Source organism: Acyrthosiphon pisum, chromosome A2 (genome assembly GCF_005508785.2).
Source record: "Acyrthosiphon pisum isolate AL4f chromosome A2, pea_aphid_22Mar2018_4r6ur, whole genome shotgun sequence".
Lineage (NCBI taxonomy): Eukaryota > Metazoa > Arthropoda > Insecta > Hemiptera > Aphididae > Acyrthosiphon > Acyrthosiphon pisum.
The window spans coordinates 26,055,193-26,062,679 of record NC_042495.1 but is presented as its reverse complement, the minus strand read 5'-3'; the positions used below and the strand labels follow the sequence as shown (position 1 = coordinate 26,062,679).

At 27.8% G+C, this 7,487-nt stretch overlaps 1 protein-coding gene across 1 annotated transcript in view; it reads right to left on the bottom strand.

Annotated features, from left to right (window-relative positions):
- The window catches only part of LOC100571412 (aminopeptidase 1-like), an 11,117-nt gene extending 9,323 nt beyond the window's left edge, over window positions 1-1,794 (bottom strand). The window contains exon 1 of the mRNA XM_016801671.2: window positions 1,582-1,794. The gene's annotated coding sequence lies outside the window, so the exon portion shown is untranslated. The remainder of the gene's footprint in view (window positions 1-1,581) is intronic.
- Between the last annotated feature and the right edge of the window lie 5,693 nt (window positions 1,795-7,487).

Here is a 7,487-nt window from a genome sequence, read left to right as displayed (position 1 = left end):
TGAATCCCTGTTTTCGCGTTGTTGTAAAATGCGTGTATTTTTTCATTGATGGCGTTTCTGTAGCTCTTAAATTTGTTTGGGCTGGTCGATTTTTGTCTAATCTTGCCCGTTTAGCTTCTGGGCCATCGTTATACTTCTTTTCTTGATACATTAGACAAGCTCGTTCAATGCGCCTTTTTCGTTGAGTTGCTGTCTCTTTATTTCTCATGTTTAAGGAATTGATATATTGACAATAACTCACCGTATAAATTATTGAATAGTTCCTTCTCACTTCACGAACTAGTATAAAATGATTAAATATTGAATCACCAATCAATAATAATATTGTTATGTGGCAGACTCCACCTATTTTAGCCAGCACATTTTTTTTTTTGCGCCCTGGAGATGACCTCCAGTTACACCCGTCATCTATGACCTGGTTGTCCAATTCAAGAATTGACAACTGTGGCATGTATTGTCACCAACCCTAGACATCCATACAAAATTTGAGCCTCCTAGGTCATGTAGAAGTGATTTAAATTGAACTCGCAAGATTTGATGACAACCGAAATGAATGAATGAATGAATGAAACATTGTGAATTAAAGAAAATCATTTAATTACTTAATAATTACCTCTTAAATTTGAGATTCATGAGAAAATACAAATTGTACTTTTGTGCTTTTCTACTGAACAATACTTTAACTCTTGAAGAACTTATTTTGCTTTTTCTTATTACTATAATCAATTTTACACATAGAACAGTGTAGCCAACACCCAAACATGCGTATTTTTGTTTTACAGAACTTAAGAATAAATATTTTTTTATTATTATCAATATTCTTTCTAATAAAAGTTAAATAATAAATTCAAAAACAATTCCAAAAATTGATCTTGGTAAAATTATAAGGAAAAAACTAAAAAGCTTTTAACTAAAATTGGCTATCTTAATTTTTTATCCGATTAAATAGGGGTATGAAGGGGTTAAACACAACAATACAACTGAAATACCTAGTATTCAAATTATAGATAATATTCAAATATTTATTTAATAGTATTTATTATTCGAATAATTATTCAATTGTTTTGATTATTTAGTCATGTATAGTATTATGCGAATAATTATTTATATAAGTATTGATTATTCGAGTAATTATTCGATAGTTTTGATTATTCAGTCGTGAAAAATATTATTCGAATAATTATTCGATAGTCTATATTATGAATAATCGATAGTACAATTAATTATCCGATACCGCCCATCTCTAATACCTACCTACTTATTTTTGAATTTTTTATTTCCAAAATTGTTTTATTATATTGTATATTTTATGTTTTAAGTATTTTTTTAAAGTAATATAAACATTTAGCTCCATATATTTAATACTGCATATTTTGATCATTTTTGTGCAACAATTAGTCTCGAAATCTACTCAAATGTATTTTTACAATATTATACACTGACTTATCTTTAACCCCCCCCCCCAAAAAAAAAAAAAAAAAAAATTGAAGACACATCACTACATCACTGCACCAACCGACAAAATAATAACTTTAAACGAAAGTTAATATAGCCCTGTATATATACAGTGTAGTTACTTACTATTATAATTATTTGTAAATTCAATTGTTATCAATCTGAATTGTGTTGAAAATACTCATCTACGCCAATACAAAATAACACATATTATATACTTTCATAATTGTAACGAATCTTTTCATAGGTTGGTGTCTATTAAGTTCACTTTATTTAATTTCACTATGAATGCAGGTAATTGTAAATTTAAACACAAGTTACGAATAAAAAACCATTTCCTATGTAATTATATGTGTTTAAAAAATCCAACTCAAAATATAATATAATGACCTGAATGGACTGATATATAACCAAATTACATTAATTGTTTACCTTTACATAATACCTATAAAATAACATTATTAAAACTAATAAATTACAAATTCGTTGTAAATCACGAGATAGCACTTGTGCTCAAAACTATTTTCCTAATAGTTATTTACACATTAACATTTGGTCCTTGTATGAACATAAAATGGAATGTACTTAATCAATTTAATTAAATGAGAAATATATAATAATATATAGTGTATTAATTAGGTATTCTTTATTATTTAAACTCCTAGAAATTTTCGTACAATTTTTTTTTTTTATAAGCATATAGAGTTCGAATTTTTGACAAAATTTATCAAATTTAAAATTTAATAATTATTTTGTAGTTAATAATGTATAAAATGTTTCACTTTTATAGCTAAACAATGAAAATTTAAAACAAGCTTCAGCGTAATAGGTTATAATAAATCAATAAAATTACTTTATTCACAATCATATAATCAAATATACTTAGTAATATAATAGGCTGACTGACCGTCTTCGCTCAGAATCGTTTTTCTTATACAATTATATTATATCATTGAATTCAAATTTAACACCATCCATTACAGTAATCCACTTGTAACCTAATATACAGCAGAGCGACACCCACTTGCCCACCTTTCATATGTATTATTTCTATAAAATATACTTTAAAGTGAATAGACCTATAGCAGTTACTCTCAAATAAAAATATATATATACATATTTTGTACCTACTACCTAATACCTACAATATTTACAAATGATAATTGTAGTGTTTTGGTATTTTGTATTAAATTAAATTTCAATTTCTTCAATTTCCAATTCATAGAAGACTTCTAAGTTCCTAAAGGATATCTCGAATTCCTAGAGGACTTTTGATTCCTAGAGGATAACCATTTCTTGAGGACAGCCTGTCTACCAAGAACAGTCTGATATAGATGTAGAATCTACTTTCAGCTCTAGGTACAATTTCGTAAAAATCTCAAAAAGAGTCAAAACATTTTGAAAATATTATGGTGTATAGGAAATGAAAATATAAACATTCAATGAAATTTTCATGTATATATAGTTATTCCATTTCAACAGGCTGAATGAAGATACTACCATCAGAAGTAGGTACTACCATCAGCTACAGGTACAACAATCAGCATGATGTTCTGTCATTAATCTAGGTACTAACATCATATCTAGATAATACCATTAGCAATATTTACTACCATAAACAGTAAGTACTAACATCAGCACTTCGTAGCACTTTTAGCATGAAGTTTTACTATCAGCTATAGATACTACCATCAGATCAAGATAATACCATCGTCGACAGGAACTACCATCAGAAGTATGTAACACCATCAGCTCGAAATACAACTATTCGCTCTAGATACTATCATCATCTCAAGCCACTACCATAAGCAAAAAGTACAACTGTCAGCATGAATTACTGCCATCAGCTCAAGATATACTACCATCAGTACTAGGAACTACCATCAGCGACAGGTAAAATAGTCAGTATAAAGTTTTTCTATCAGCTCTAGACACAACCGTCCACACCCGGTACTACCAACCAGAACAGGTAACACCATCAGCACTAGATAAATGTACTCTAGGAATTAAAAGTCCTCTAGGAAAAACAGGGTGTCCCGATGTTTGACAGGTTGTCCAAGGAATACAGGCTGACAGGCTGTCCTCTATGAATTGTAATCCTCTCTCTCTCTAAGTCCATAGACTTATGATAGGAATAATACATTTTTAATTATAAATAATTATTGTTATTATTGTTTAAATAATATTCAAACTTGTCAACATTTAACACGATGTTTGTAAAAAAAAAAAATGTTTCGTGTATTTTTTAAGATTTTTAAAATATAAAAATAATATAAAAACAGTAAAAATGTATTTTTTGGAACAGACAATTGTTGCAAATATTGAATTAGATTAGATTAGATTAGATTTTGAATTAAATAATTTGGAGTGCAAACATCATAGATGTGTAGGTATGGGTACAGCCTTAATTTAATACCAATAAGAGAAAATTAGTTTTCACTTGATAGAGCTCGAGAAGAAAATTTCAAAATGTGGTATTGCAACTTGTTGCAAAATATTATAATCATATGAAATCTCAAATTAATATATGAATTGTTGTCATGATAATATGGACACACACACACACACACACATACATTCATTTATATATAAATAGATTTCTATAAAATATACTTTAAAGCCAACAACCCTATAGCAGTTACGGCTCAATACCTAATACCTACAATTTACAAATAATAATAAAATTCTAGTGTCTTAGTATTTTGTATTAAATTAAATAATACAATGGTTTGACGGTTCTAAAAAAAGTCGCCTAAATCCCCCTGTAATTACGCCACAGGTGTCTGTTAGGTAACATATAGGCGCATTAGTGGGGACTAGGAGGGCAAATATTTATCTATACCTATTAAGTTAAATTTCATTAATATCAATATTTTCTTTAATTTTAACCAAGTAATTTTTGGCAACAAGCTATTTTTCTTATTACCAAATGTCATAATTCATAATGAATTAATGAAATAAGTTTTTAAAAAAAATTACGACGGAATTAAGGTTTTTTTTTTTAAATTACATTTTTAATTCATTCCTTGTTTTATATGTGTATTGTTAGTAGCTGGCCGGTATATTAGTTATGGATGCGGGGGCACCTAGGATAAAATTCTGAACCCCCCCCCCCCACCCACCAAAATATTAAAATAAAAATACCCTCCCACACAGAAAATATTATCTATTGGATATTTAATGGATAGCCCAAGTATCCATACCATATCTACTCCATGAGTAAAATTATTTAGATATCCGTGAGATATCCATCCTATATCTACTCCATTAGAAATATTTTTAGATATCCGTGAGATATACATTAATAAATTAGATATAATAGTTATTTTATGGATATCATTGTATGCAGTTTAATATATTAGAATAAAAACAATATAATCATTACCAGTAATAATTAATGTTGAATACTTAATAGTCAATATTATTCAATAAACCAACAATATTATGGTAATAATGTTTTTTAATGTTTAATGTTTAATTTATCCTGTTATAATATACGTTAGTGGCTACTTAAATCCCCGGGTATATTCCCATGTAATATCTCTTCATGTAGCTATGAGAATTTTAAGTAATGAAACATTTGATGGTAACGTTTTCAAAATTAATGCTATGTTTCTCTACCAGTTATGTGATTTTCCTTATTTTGTCCCGGTGGTTGCACCAACAGCACCAAAATCCGCTATAGCACTAAAAAGTAGTGATAAATTAGTGCTACTCAATGGAACCAAACTTTTTACTATTTTTTTCCTGTTATATGAAAATAAGATATAACAGAAATCTGTTCCAAAAAAAATTATGAACATATTTATAAAAATTCATATTTTATAAAAAATTTAAATTGAGTGTAAATGTTAGTAAAAATTCTATTTGATAAAAATCTACAAATTAACTATATAATAAAAAATGGATAAGAAGTCAGTTTCATAAAAAATATGTTAAAAAAATTAGTAAAAAAAAAATCTGATGAAAAATTCAAATTCAACATAAATGTTGATAACAAGTTTGTTAAGAATCAACAAAAATTTGTTAAAAAAAATTGATAAAAACATAAATTCAATCAATATTAAATAAAAAATGTTAATAAAAAATGTTTGATGATAAATTCATATTTTATAAAAATATAAATTGAAAATAAATCTTAATAAAAATTATTTTTGTTAAAAATCAATAAAAAATATGTTAAAAAATTGATAAACATCATCTTAAAAATTTTTTGAAAATCAGTTTGATAAAAAATTCATAATATATAAAAAATAAGATTATTATATTTATGTTTGATATAAAATATGAATTTTTTCATAACAGATTTTTTATTTAAAAAATCTATAAAAAATTTCAATGTAAGAAAAAAATTATTATGATTCAGTTTAATAAAAATTCAATAAAAAATCTGTAATATGAAAATGTGTTATAATAGAAATCTTGATGATCCGTTAAGTTAAAAAATGGGGATGGCAATAACTTTGGTTAGGAGGTAGCACCAATTTTTATTTTTGTATATCCTGATATCACTAATTGAGCACTAAAGGTTGGTACTACAACGGATTTTGGTTCTGGTTAAGCCCCCATGTAACTTTATACTGACTACGGCACTAATTTTGAAAATGGTTCCATTGAGTAGCACTAATTTATCACTACATTTCAGTGCTATAGCGGATTTCGGTGCTGATGGTGCACCCGCTGGGACGAAATACGGAAAACCCCATAACTCGGAGGGAAACATAGCACTAATTTTGAAAACGTTACCGTAGAATAGCACAAATTCAGCACTAAATTTCGATGCTATAGCGGATTTTGGTGCTGATGGTGCACCCACTGGGACGAAATACGGAAAACCCCATAACCGGTAATATAATACCGAAAGATAATATAAATATTTGTTCAGATAATAATTGTAACCAAAATAATATAAATGATGGTTCAGATAATAATTGTAACCAAAATATAAATTGTCCTAGTAATATTAATTCTACTGGCTTATTAAATAATGACCCTTTTTTTTATGTTTCTGAAAATGATGACTCAATTAATTTTGATAATAATGATAAAAATATTCATCTAATAAATCTGATACTGATTATTGTAATATTTTAATTGATGTGCCTGGAATATGTGATAATGAATCGCAGTATAAAAATGAACTTATTTTTTGGGCTGTAATGAGTAAGATTAAGCACAATGAACTGGATGATTTAATGGTGATTCTGAGAAAACAGACATGTGGCCAAAATCTATCAAAGACTGCCAGAACATTACTTTCTTCACCGAGAAATACTATAATATGGTCTGTAAATTCTTGTTATTACTGTCATTTTGGTGTACGGGTTGGTTTAACTGAAGTATTAGAGGTTGAACAAAATCAAATAAACAATTTTAACATCAGCATTAAAATTTCAACAGATGGGTTGCCTTTGTCAAACAGCAGCACAAGCGAATTATGGCCAATAATGGGATGTATTGTTCATAGTTCGGTTGTATTTATCATTGGAGTATATCATGGATATTCCAAACCAGACAATGCTAATGAGTTTTTACAAGATTTTTTTGTTGAAATTACTGATTTAATTAATAATGGATTTGTATACAAAGAAGCATTGCATAGTATTAGCATATACTGCTTTACATGTGATACTCCGGCTCGTTCTTTCATCACAATGACCAAGGGGCATGCAGGGTATTATAGCTGTTCAAAATGTTGCCAAGAAGGAGAATATATTGACCATCGAATTACACCACGTATTATGTAGGTACTGTTGGTGGGAAAAGTTCTTAGCCATGAAATTCTAAATTTCTAGTTTTCTAAATATTCTAGCCCCCATCAATAACGTCCTTCAAATCCTGCACGAGATTTTCATATATTCGAATATTCCTTTTAATATTCATAGTATTTATATTGTATTACTAATTGTGAAATAAAATCATAAAAAAAACAAACGGGGCATCAACACTTGTTATGTAATTATGTTAAATTTATTTCCTATGTAATTATGTGTTCAAAAAATCCAACTCAAAATATAATATATTGCCCTAAA